The 12,986-nt window shown below is 35.4% G+C and overlaps 1 protein-coding gene across 2 annotated transcripts in view; it reads left to right on the plus strand.

Annotated features, from left to right (window-relative positions):
• LOC145690227 (LIM/homeobox protein Awh-like) overlaps nt 1-12,986 on the plus strand; it is a 201,100-nt gene that overhangs the window by 51,693 nt on the left and 136,421 nt on the right. The gene's annotated exons all lie outside the window — the stretch shown is intronic.

Genomic DNA, 12,986 nt, shown 5'->3' on the forward strand with positions numbered 1-12,986 from the left:
TCGTTTTCACGTACGATTTGATATCGTCCATTAATTGTAGTTTCCTTCGCCCCCTCTCTCTCTTTCCTGCCACTATACCCCCTAGCACGTCCCTCATGATACAGTTCCTTCTTATCCAATGTCCCAACCAGTTTCTCTTCCTCTTCTTAATAATATCTAAAATTGTTCTTTTCCCCTCACCACTTTTAACATCCTCTCATTCCTTTCCCACTCGACTCAGTTAATTCTATCCATTCTTCTCCAAACCCACATTTCGAAAGCTTCCAGTAGTTTTACATCATTTTTGCATAATGCCCATATTTCTGACCCATGCAATACAATACTCCACACGAAACAGTTTATGAGTCTTTTTCTTAACTCTCTATTCAAGGTTCCACAAAATAGTATTTTCTTCCTCCTAAAGACTTCTTTCGCCATTCCTATCCTTGCTTTTATTTCACATTCACATTTCATACCATTACTAATAATACTACCCATGCAGGGCCGGATTTAGGAGGTACACCGGAGCACGTGCACTCCCCTCCGTTATGAATATACACCATCTAAAGTGAGAAGCTGGCACTGAAAATAGCAATACTTTCCTAAAATTTCATGTCACGTTTCCGGCTTAAAAGAAAGTGGAGTTTCGCAAAAACAATAGTTTAAATCAATTCCTCATACACACCACAGATGCCTAAAGACGTTTAAAAAATTTAAATTTGATTCAAATGTACTGATAGTTATTGGTGCACCCCCCTCAGAAAATCCTGGATCCGGCTCTGTACCCATGTATCGAAAGCTAGTCGCCTATTGCATTTTCTCCCCTCCTACTTCTATATTGACACCGACCCCTTCGTTCCAATCACCCATTTTGTCTTTCTAACACTTATTTTCGTCCCATATTCTTCACATCCCTTTCTCAAGTTTTCTAAGTGCTCAATTATTTATTGCAATATTTTGCTGAAATACTTTCGTATTTCTTGTCTTGTATCTTCTTGTCTGTAATTGAACAAAAAAAAGTCACATAACGAATCAAAATTGTTGAAAGAGACTAGGATCAGAAGTGAATGTTAAATCTTTAATTTAAAACTGAAATCGTTAATGGAGGCTTTTAGATAATAGACCTGTAATAAATTTCAAACTCTGTTAACGTAAAATATATATAAAAAAAATAAAATAAAAGATGTTCCTGTCAATATATGATACCTTTTTCAAGTAATAATTTATTCTAGTGTAATTATATACAAAAGAAAGTCTACATTGTAAAAAAGGGAAAATATCTGAGTTATTTCTATGTTTTTTTTTCTTCTTTCGCCTATTGAGTTCGAGAGCTCATTTCACACGATGTCTTGTTCGGTCGCTGGTGGACATGATAAATGATGTGTCAATAGCCGGTGTCCCGTGAAACTACCTTCATAAGCATTTTTCTTTTTCCTCTTTAGAAAGGGCTGAGTCTCAGAGAGAGAGAAAAAAGAGATTTATCCTATCGCAGATGACATCACGAATTTTGGGGAATTCCTTTGGCAGCCGACAATGTGAAAACATCTCCACGGTGGCTAAGAGGTCGTCCCTCTTATGCCATTTACCTTGAAACATTTTTATATTCACTGACGGGACGGGACGTTTTTTTCGCTTTTGGAAGCATTGTCCCGTCGTTTTAGTTATCTATCTCTCTTTATTTATTATACTACTGTGACAGATCTCGTGGGGATTATCTCATCCTTCTTATAGTGCTGTGCTGTGGAAACAAACACATGTACGCGAACACACACGAACTTTCTTTGCCTCATGAACCTCTCTTTTCACATTTGATTACTGTTGAGAAGGTTTAAAGAGTACTAACGTTCCGTATGTATGTATTCCCAATTCACTATAAAACAAGGAGTGAATTACCAAGGGGGTAGGAGGGATTTTCCCTTCAATTACCTCAATTACATTTTGACCTCCCCTCCAAGGAAACCAACTAAAGCATTCCTGTCGTCGGTTCTTGTATTCCCTCCTAAATTTTTCTTTTTAATGATGAAAGTTTGGAGTATATTGTCAAATTCCACTGATTTTTAAAAATCCTTATACAATTTTAATCTGTTTGGTGTACTTCGAAATGAAAGATATAAACTATACACATTTGGCTTCTTCTAGTTATGAAGTTTGCTCTACCGAAACTCCTTTATATATTTACCCTGTCTGTTCGTGTGTCCGTCTGTCCAGAAAACAAATTTGTCTGTGTATCCGTCCCTCCGAGAACTACTTGATAGAAGAACAATTTTGGCCAGCACGTAGAACAGCGTTTCCCTACCAGTGTGCCGCGAATGGGCCGTTGGTGTGCCGCGACGAAATCGAGGTGGTTGTCTCGTAGTCATGTATTGTCAAGATTTTATGCACTTAAAAAACAACTTCTTTTATTCTTTCTGTCAGAAGAATATGAAAATGTCGATTTCCTTAGTGATGATTCTTGGTGCAATAAAGTTACTTTTCTTACCGACATATTCCAAACATTGAATATGCTAAACAAATGCATGCAGGGGAAAAAAGAAAAATATCCTAACCTTAAGTGACAAAATTTTCTCATTTAGGGAGAAACTCTCATTTTGGGAGGTCAGAATTAGAAAACAAAACAAATGTGATATTTGAGATTACAGAGTGCTGTAAAATTGACAAAACCTCTCAACACTCATTTCTAGATATCTGCGCGGATATAAAATTTCGCATCCGCAGCATCTCTATTCGCATCCGCAGATAATGAGGTAGCAAATATATACAATTTACATATTCTATAAGTCATGATTTCGAAAAAAAAAATTAAAAACATTTTAAATAGCTATTGAAAAGAGCAATAAAAGGACAACACTCCTGTCATTTCCTCTCCTTTTGCTGTCACTGAGTCACAAGCTTCAAACACTTATTTTGATTTTAGTTACTTTTCAGCAGGCTTTAAAACTTTTAAAACAAACGTTTCTTAATGCTCTTTCCATCATCATCACAAATTTCATAGACTTCTTTTAGGTAGGGAAAAGAAGTAGGAAACCATATCCGCAACTTTATCCGCTGTTCGCACAGAAACGAAATATATATCCGCAGATATGACCATTATTGCTTCTTTATTGTTGCAGAATATTTTGTAACTTGAAATATTAAAATATCATTCATTCCTTTCGGTAAAGCAAACATGTATACAAATTACCAACATTTGTGCTATTAAAGTACAAGAGATTAGTTTGTTCGTTCGTTATTTAGTGATCTTCCTTCTTAGTGAAAGGTTGGATACAGTTTTCGAAAAAGAAAGTGTATTTTTAAAAACCTGAGTTCTATATTTCAGTGCAACTGTTCTCTGTTTTTAAATTAGAATGAAAAATAAGCATAATGATTTACCACGGGGGAAAACCAGCGATCTAGCTTTCTTCCTTGTGAGATGATCAGAAATCACAGACAAAAATACCACGGTATTTTATATTTACGAACATAATAATAATAATAATAATAATAATAATAATAATAATAATAATAATAATAATAATAATAATAATAATAATAATATCTATGAGTGTGCCGTGAGAATTCAAGTTACCCCCGTAGTGTGCCACAAGTTGAAAAAGGTTGGGAAACGCTGACGTAGAAGGTCAAAAATTAGGAATCGACTTCATTAATCGATATGATATTCAAACCGGAAGTTGTAGAAATTCAAATCGAAAGTAGTTTTCCGTTTCACTGTTGATTACTAGAGAGTGGAGGCACGGTGGCTCAGTGGTAGAGCTGTTACTTCTGATGCGTGGGATCCCTGATTCGATCGCCGCTCAAGTAAGTGTGTGGTGGACAACAACGTATCCGTGGGTTTTCTCAGGTTACTCCCGTTTCCTCCCACATTCTCATTCCACCAATTCTTCCATAATCATTCACCTGTCTTAATCATCCGTCTTCCTTAGTCTAGCAGGCATATATAATCGTGGGACGTTAAACTGAAAGATTTCATTTCATCTTTTTTACTAGAGAACAGAAACGGTAATAGATAGCGAGAAACGGTTTCCCCTAATCGATTAAGCGTCTGAAGAATAAATTTAATTTCCATCTTCTCTACTAAAACCGGAAGTAGTAAAAATTCACTACAATTTCCGGTTTCAATATTGATCTACATAGAATAAGATTTATGTAGAAATCGATATAGTGTTCTTAAAATAGCTACCATATTCTCTGTCAACCCTGTATTCAAACCGGAAGTTGTAAGAAATCAACAACTTCGGGTTTTTGCCATTGATAGGTATAGAATAAAAACGGCAATAAGTAGCGAGAAGCGGTTCTCTGCAATTAATTAAGCGTCTTCAAAAATAATTCAATCTTCACTCTAATCTCTAAACCGAAAATGGCAGAAATCTTCTGCCACTTCGGTTTCAATATTGAGATAATATCATGCCATTCAAACGAAGCTTCTTCACCTGACACTACTACCACAATATACCCAGTCTCCAAGGCCGCCCATCAGGGGTGCAAGGTGGGGCACTCGCCCCCTTGAGGAAATCGTACTTCGTAATATCGAAAATCCAATAGAATTTTTACATTAGTTACGGCAAAATTTGAAACTATATTTGAAATGTGGCTTATACTTGCACCCCCCTTGGAAACCACGAAATGGGCGCCCTTGCCAGTCTCTTCTCATATTTACACAGTTAACCTGCTAAATTTATTAATTTAATAATCTTTTTATTTATTGTTGTCAGGTAATTATATGTATTTTTGGTGTTATACGTGCGTGTTTGCGTATGTATGGTGGGAGAGAAGAAGACATTATCTCATTTTAATTATTGCACTTTCAGAACTTTGTGTCCTATTGGGCCTCCTTTTATCTACCTTCCCCTCCCACTTACTGAATATCAGTAACCTAATTCGCATAAAGTTGTAAACCGTATTAACTTCGTGTATTACAGACCAGTATTAATTCAATAATCTCAGTACTAGGTGGACAGATGTACGAAAATTCTCGATTTACACCTATACATGTAAAACCATTCTTAATACAGTGGGACCTCCATAACCCGAAGCAAAAAGGAATAGACAAAAATTCGAGTTATCGAGTTTTTCGAATAATCAAGGTTCGGGTGTTCAAGGTGGCCACAGCAAATATTCGAGATATCAAAGTTGCGAAAGTGTTTATATAACCTCTATAACTCAAAGTTTTATTCGTTGAACCTCTAGGGCTTGAAGTTTTGAAAGTTCATTAAATTAAACAAAGTGACTAATAAAAATAAAATACATACTGTGCATGAATTATTTTGAAAGGAGAGATCCCTCTCTAGAAATGAGTAAAAACACAACTACAGTACACATTAGCAACAATGATAGGGCTAATAACAATGACAATTACGTTAAAGCATAGAGCTATAGCGTCAAGTTATCGAGGTCACATCAAGAGAAATTCGAATTATAGAGGTAAACTTGGACATGTAGAAGTTTGCAGATACGAAAGTTCTAGTTACCGATATTTTTATATATGATTATGTAACCCTTAAAATTCAAGTTATCGAGATTGAAATTTTTAAAACATTTGACTCATAGAGGTGATTTTAACATTGAATGTTATGGAGAGCTCAAGGCATTGTGAAAAAATTGAGTTGTCAAGGATTTCGAGATCCAATTGTGTTAGACGACAGTACACAAGTATGATAAAAAAAAAAAGTCTATCCTTTTGTTATGGGATTTAGCTTGTTTCTTCTCTAACATAATAGCTTGACAAATAAATGTCTTCTGCTTAGTGTTTTTGATAAATTACCATTACAGACAAACAAACTTGAATTCAACACTTTTATAAAAGTCGCTGAAAAGATTTTTGTTAGGTAAAACGAAGAAATAGGACTAACTAACTTGAAAATTAACTTTCAAGTTAGACGCACCACATAAATGTCTCGAACTGACACCGAATCACTTTGCCATGTGTTGAAGTAATGCTTAATTAAATGACGTTGTATATCCAGTATTTACGCAGTCTAAATACCTTTATAATTACTTACTTAATTTTACAGTAAAACGATTAGATATAGCGAAAATTATGTGAAAAATATTGTATTGTCAACAGGTTTACGTATCTGTACTAAGCTTCATAGCTGCTCTAGTTAGTATGGAGTAGAATGGTATTTAAGTTGGATGATTTAACTCTATCAAACAAACAAAAGTAATCTAATAAAAACATAAAATAAACTATGCCAGTGAAATATTAGTCAACATTGTGGGAAAGAATTCGTTGATCTTCATAAAATGAGACATGGGAAGCAATGAAATTATTGTTCTACAGTTATATGTATTACAATGGTTTGTAGTATATATATATATATAGGGTGTAAAGAAAGGTTGTTTACAACGCTTGGGAGGTGATTCTACAGATGAAAACAAGTAAAAATGTCTATGTAAAACAATGTCCATCTCGGCCTCCTAACCGAGTTACGGACGTTCAAAAGGGTGGGAAAATGAACTTTGAAGGCTAATTCTGGCAAAACGACAAGAGATAGAAGGGCGGTGTTAGGCGGCCCACACAGACTCTCAACATGGACTATCCAAAGATACTAATATTAGATGTGTACAAGGCGAGTGCAAGGGACATACTTCCTCTCACCTCACTTTGCCCTCATAACGTCCGCGGCATGCTTCGCATCCTTTGGGGAATCCCTTGCGCTCGCCTTGTACACATCTAATCTTAGTATATTTGGATAGTTCATGTTGAGAGACTGTCCGCCCTTCTATCTCTTGTCGTTTTGCCAGAATTAGACTTCAAAGTTCATTTTCCCACCCCTTTGGACGCCCGTAACTCAGTTAGGAGGCCGAGATGGACATTGTGTTACATAGACATTTTTACTTGTTTTCATCTGTAGAATCACCTCCCAAGCGTTGTAAACAACCTTTCTTTACACCATATATATATATATATATATATATATATATATATATATATATATATATATATATATATATATATATATATATATATATATATATATATATAATACCTAGAAATCTAAATATATTCAAATATTTATTCAAACGCTGCCAGTGTTAAACTCTGGTATAGAGTAAAAAAGGATCACGCACTAGAAGTTTCAATTTCGTCCGGTAGATGTCAGCCACTGAAGGATGTTTGCGTGCCATCTAACGGGCACGATGTGTAACTTCTACTACCTTTGTTTCAGTAGAAAACATGAGATATGGATAACTAACGTTAAAGAAGTCATTAACGTTAACGTTACCCCATGAAGATATTAACGAATTTACTCCATTAGCGAATTCGCCCGAGATAATCGGTCTACCTATCTATTGCGAAAAACAGAATTCGAGGGCTCGCTTTCGATTAAAAGTTATCGTGCAGAGTAACGGACGGACGTACCAACATAACAATCTTAAAGGCCCACTTGCGTGATCCTAATAACATTAGGAATGTGAATGTATATTTTTTAATACAAATTCACGCTAGTCCATAAATAATAATTGAGATAGCACAATCTCAATATTGACAACTGTAGCACCTAATTCATTTAGATTTTTCAGGGCTTATATTTATTTGTTATATACTGAACTCGCCTAATTCTTACTTCTTCCTGCCAGTTGAGTGTAAGACCAGTTGATTTGACTCCCAATGTACAGTCACGTCATGTGCACAATTCAATTTACACTCCGGTAAGGTGGGTTGTATACACACTAGGCGCAAAAGGAGAAGGTTTACAGCATGTGTGTGTGTGTGTGAAGTTGGCCTCATCAGGCCTCATCAACATAAAACACAAAGGTGATAAAAGAAAAATCACAGTTGTCGTGTTCTTTAACCACAAGTCAAAACCTAAAACTGCGACGAATAAAGGGACTTCTGGAAATAATCAATTGAAAACATTGTTAGAAAGAAATTTCAATAAAAAGTATGAAACCAAGACAGTAAGAATCGTCTCATAGTTTCTATCAAAAATGATGCTGCAATGTGTGTGGTGTCTGACGTAATTCTTTGCACTAAACTAGCAATACTTTTGTAAAATGCAAACGTGCTTAACAGACACTAGCATAGATTGTAATCCTTTTGGTTGATTCATGCAAGTTTAATATCCTTTTTCACCATCGAGGCTATTTGGACCCCTTAGATGCCAAGTGGCCTAAGATCAAAAAATGTAAAATGGACTAAATGCCATCAACAACTTCCATTCATTAATACTACCTATTTGTCTGCCAAATGGTTTATTGTAAATTATTAAACCATGAACTGTATAAGTATGATTTTGGATGTCAGCATAATAGAAATATGAATTTTACATAAGATTTATTGGTCTTCAAATTTGTCTTCTGGAAATTTTCAGTTTTGGATTTACTTAAGCACGCTACTTGATATCCAAGTAGCTCAAGTGATCCTACAGTTTAAGGTGAAATCCAAATCACAACAATACGTTCAAATGTCAGGATTGTCCTGTCTGGAATCGTACCCGGGACCCCGTGTTCCAAAGACCAGGCGAAATGGCGGTTGTAATTTTGTCCTCAAAAGGAGAAAATGCAGTACAGTATCCAGAGATACGAAAGAGAATATGTCTCATAATGTTTCTGTTTTCCTTATATCATATGTATTTATTGTTGAATTCATAATACATTGTCTTTATATTTTATCAAATATAACTGAATCTTTGGAATGAAGCGTCATATCAGCTCAAATCGTCAATCTAGGTAGCATCATTAAGAAATAATTGCTGAGCAGAATGTCACCAAATTTTTCATATCGCTAGTGGTCACAATAACAAATACCTAAAAAAAAAAAAAAAAAAAAAAAAAAAAAAAAAAAAAAGTGAAAATAGATGTGTTGAAATCAAATATCAACACCTTTAAAAGTGCATTATATTCACCGTATTTTGTTTTATTCTCAGTTAAATGGCAACTAAGTGTCAGAACGATGCTGATTCGGCATAGATAAATGTTTGAATTCACCGAGAATTACCGAACTCTCTACAACGCATATCGGCAGTGAATCCGCGCACTTTCCTGTTACATATTGCAGATATCCTTTCGAATAGTAATTTGCCTACCTTGAAATATGTTTTTATCGGGTTACTTTGATATTCTATACGGTACGTATTCTAAGCGGGGAACGCTGGTCAATATTTTCTCGAAAAATTGAGTATTTCATAGCCCTGTCACCTTAAGATCAGGGGCGGATCCAGGACCGATTTCTGGGGGGGGGGGCGGTGGGTTGTCATACTGCTACTTTTAAGGGCTCCAAACTTTGGGATGGGTTCTGTTTATATATATAAAATAAGAAAGTTTTCTCTTCTGGGGGGCGATCGCCCCCCGCCTGGATCCGCCCCTGCTTAAGATTAAACTTGGTACATAAACTCCCATTAGAAATAAGTGGACACGTGTCCCAGCGTTTTTAAGAATTCCCATTTTAAGAGGGGAAGGGACATTTTCTATAATTTCTTTTTCTCACATTGAAAGCAACGTTGCCCGTTGTTTGTGCTCACATCACGAGATAACGGTTGAACAATTTGAAATGAATTTTGGGACATAGTATTTACCTAGAGCTGGGTTTATATCGTATTACTTTTATCCAAGGATGCACCCTAAAGGGGTAGAGGGAGTTCAAAACTTCAGCCAAAATTACATCATCTCACGATACTGTCAAGTTAGGAACATAAAGCTCGATATATAAACTCCTCATTAAAACTAAATTGAATGTCACAGTGTTTTAATTTTTTTAAGGGTGTGTATGGAGGCATTTTTGTTCACATTAAAAGCGACATTATCTGTTGTTTGTGATCGCATCACGGGGAAATGGTTGAACAGTTTGAAATGAATTTTGGAATGTAGTTAGTACTTACCTTCAGCTAAGTTTCTATGTGGTCACTTTGATTACGGGATGCATCCTAAGGGATAGAGGAAGTTCAAAATTTGTGTAAAAGGACAGTGTAAGGAACCCTACAATCTAGGAAGATGAAGCTCCGTATTTAAACTCCTAATTAATAAAGGAAAAAGTGTACACATATCCCAGTGTTTTTGGAAATTTTCCGTTTTATAGGGGCAAGGAGCTTTCTAAATGAGATCGACGTTGTCTGTTGTTTGTGATCGAATCACGGGGAAACGATTGACCCGCTTGAAAAAAAAAAAAAAAAAATTGGAACATCGTTAGTACCTACCTCAAGCTGGGATTTTATCATATCACTTTGATTCAAGCTTATATGTTAAGAGGGGTTCAACATTTCTGTCAAAAATTGTGTATCTAATGGGTTTTTATTGTTACACTTTCATTAAAATTTTTATATGTGGGGGGTTTAAATGTTTTGCATAAATATATTCTCGTGAGAAGAACGAATATTTCAGCTAGTACAAAATGAACATGAAAAAAGTAGTACGTCATCTTTCTTCATTATTTTTTCGCCTTCTTGCCTGATAAGTGGGCAAGATGATGATTTTTACTTGTTGTGAATAATTGCTCTTTATTTTTAACTGTATGTTGGACTGTAATGATAGTTAAATAATATATAGTAGAGATATCAGATTGTACGTAGGAAAAAATCATTGTTCTATCTCTTAGATATAAAGGCTTAACCCCTAAGTGTGTTGTCTTGCCCCCACAGTCTTCTTTTCATGCTGCAAGAGGATATCTCACTTGTGAGAGATTGCCTGTAAGCTTGTAGGTTCCTATTGAAGTTAATCTTTGTATAAGATGAGGTGTTAACATTTCCAAATAAATGGTTGTAGTGATAATCCATGAGACCTTCGCTTTGCATAAGTGTTAATTGTGAGTCAGTGCGGTGCCGTGGAAAATCAGCGCTCGTTGCCAGAGTATACAGCGGTGTTCCCATACATATGAGTGAGGTCAACAGAGCAACCGCGAACTGCCACCATGGATGGCGCGAAACGCAAGAAAATTTTCAAAAATAAATCCTGCTTTTCCTTTATTTTGAGTACTTTTTATTACTTTTTTCGTTCCATTTTATATATATATGCACATGCATTTTCCTAACATGAGTAACATTATAGGGCCACTTCCTAAAGCAGGAAGAGGATTTAATTACGTACTAGTAATATTCCAAGTAATTTTTCCTCTTTCTTTTTTCTTTTCTTTTTTTCTCCCAAATTTTGCATCACCTTATTTTGGTGCCCGGGGCCGTCGCCCCGCTCGGCCTTTCCCCACGGCACGGCACTGCTGTGAGTTGCTTATTGTTAATCAAAGGTTTGTGCCTTAAATTTATCAGCTCTGTGTAACATTTGCCTACGAAAATGCTAAATAAAACGTGGATACTTAAGATGGTATTTAACATTTGTCGATAGGCTGGCGACTCGTTTTAGAGCTCATCATTAAGATCCAGTCTATCTGCTAAATGGTTTAATTAACCAACTTAAAGCTGAAAAACGTTGGTAGAACTAGTGTCCAACTTCATGATCGAATCAGTCCATATACACCATGACTGTTTTATCGAAGATTTACCCAAATGAGTCCGAAAGCTCCAAATAATCCTGATTGATCTGATCGAATCGCAGAATAGAGACCGGGAAAAATTCTTTCTTTCTATTCATCTAATTATATCTAGTTTGGCGCAGCTTCACTTGCAGTTTTCTTAAAAATTGCAAGATTTCGATGGTCGGTATGGGAAGAGTTTAGTTATCGGGAAATTTGTATTTCATTTGCATACGTATCAGTCTGTTGGATTTCTTTTCGAGTCAACTTTACTCACCTTTATTTTCTGAAGGCTATTAGAATACATTATGTGAAGGCTGTTTGAGACAGTGTCTGTTACAATCATTTTTATATTACTACATTTTTGGATTCTTGTAATATTATCTGACTTATTGTATTGTAATTTAAGGAAAATCAGGTTTATAGCGTAACTATGTGCATTTTCTCAGATTTAAAGAATTCGTCCTAAGTATCCAATTTCAACAAAAGTCAGTAGTAGTAAGTCTGAAGTCATCCACAAAACATATTGTATGATTCATAAAAATCGGAGGGTTACGAACTTTATTGTGAAATATATTATTTTAACAAAGGTGGAAGATAAATTCAGTTTGTTATTATTCAGCTATTTCAACCTTTATAGCATGAGGATTTGGGAAATCTTAGATAAAAATATTTGGCATATTGCATCAAAATCGAAAAATAATTTTTAGGAAAGTTATCGCGGGTAGAGTATAAGTATTACAAATGAGGAAATTCGAAGTTGCATGGTGAACTTGGCCCTTTTACTGATATTAGTTAATGCGAAAGCGTTGGTATACATGATGGTTTTAGTCCAATCAACCGATGATGAGGCTAACTCTTACTTAATAAACTTTCCTTGCCAGTTGTCTTGGCCAAGTAGTCTAAAGTATTACATTGAAGTTCGCAAAACTTGTCTCATAGACGGAGCAGGAACTTTTAATGTGGGTGATCACAAAGATAGATCATTAAAGTAGAACTTTTCATTCGCGTATGAAGAAAGGTAATTAAATCCCAGTCACCCTCTCACTATAACGCTTACATCTGGTCATTTTATTTAGTTTGAAGTGTTTCAAAATTAAGGTAAAATGTTATTTCCGTAAGTTAAAAGATTATTGATAATAAAATTTTAGCTGGCGCAATCCGTAATATGCTTGTCTTGTGGGTTCGAACCCCGCTCGGGGCATGGCTGTTACGTATATTCTTTCACCCTTCATCTCGTTATTATCATTCATTTTTCATCGTTTAATTTAACCTAAAAAGCATGACAATGAGATACAAACCTTACCAATAACTTAGTAAACTTTTATCAGATACGTCCAGGTTTTTTTTTTTTTTTTTTTTTTTTTTTTAATGGCAGTGTAAAAAATCCACATAGAAGATGGCACACTTCTCCCAGACATCTGCAGCGATTTTAGCGAATCTGGTACATCAGTGGACCTGGCATAACTTATTTTTTTAGCACATTTTCGAAAAGGGGAAGAGAAGGAGTAAGGGGAGTGACATACAAAAATAATCGAAAACAATTAATATAAGTACCCAATCTAGCGGCACCAATTTCTGTACAGCTTTTGGGGCGGGGTCAGTTCAG

Source organism: Thermobia domestica, chromosome 7, assembly GCF_964235325.1.
Source record: "Thermobia domestica chromosome 7, izTheDome1.hap1.1, whole genome shotgun sequence".
NCBI classification, from domain to species: domain Eukaryota; kingdom Metazoa; phylum Arthropoda; class Insecta; order Zygentoma; family Lepismatidae; genus Thermobia; species Thermobia domestica.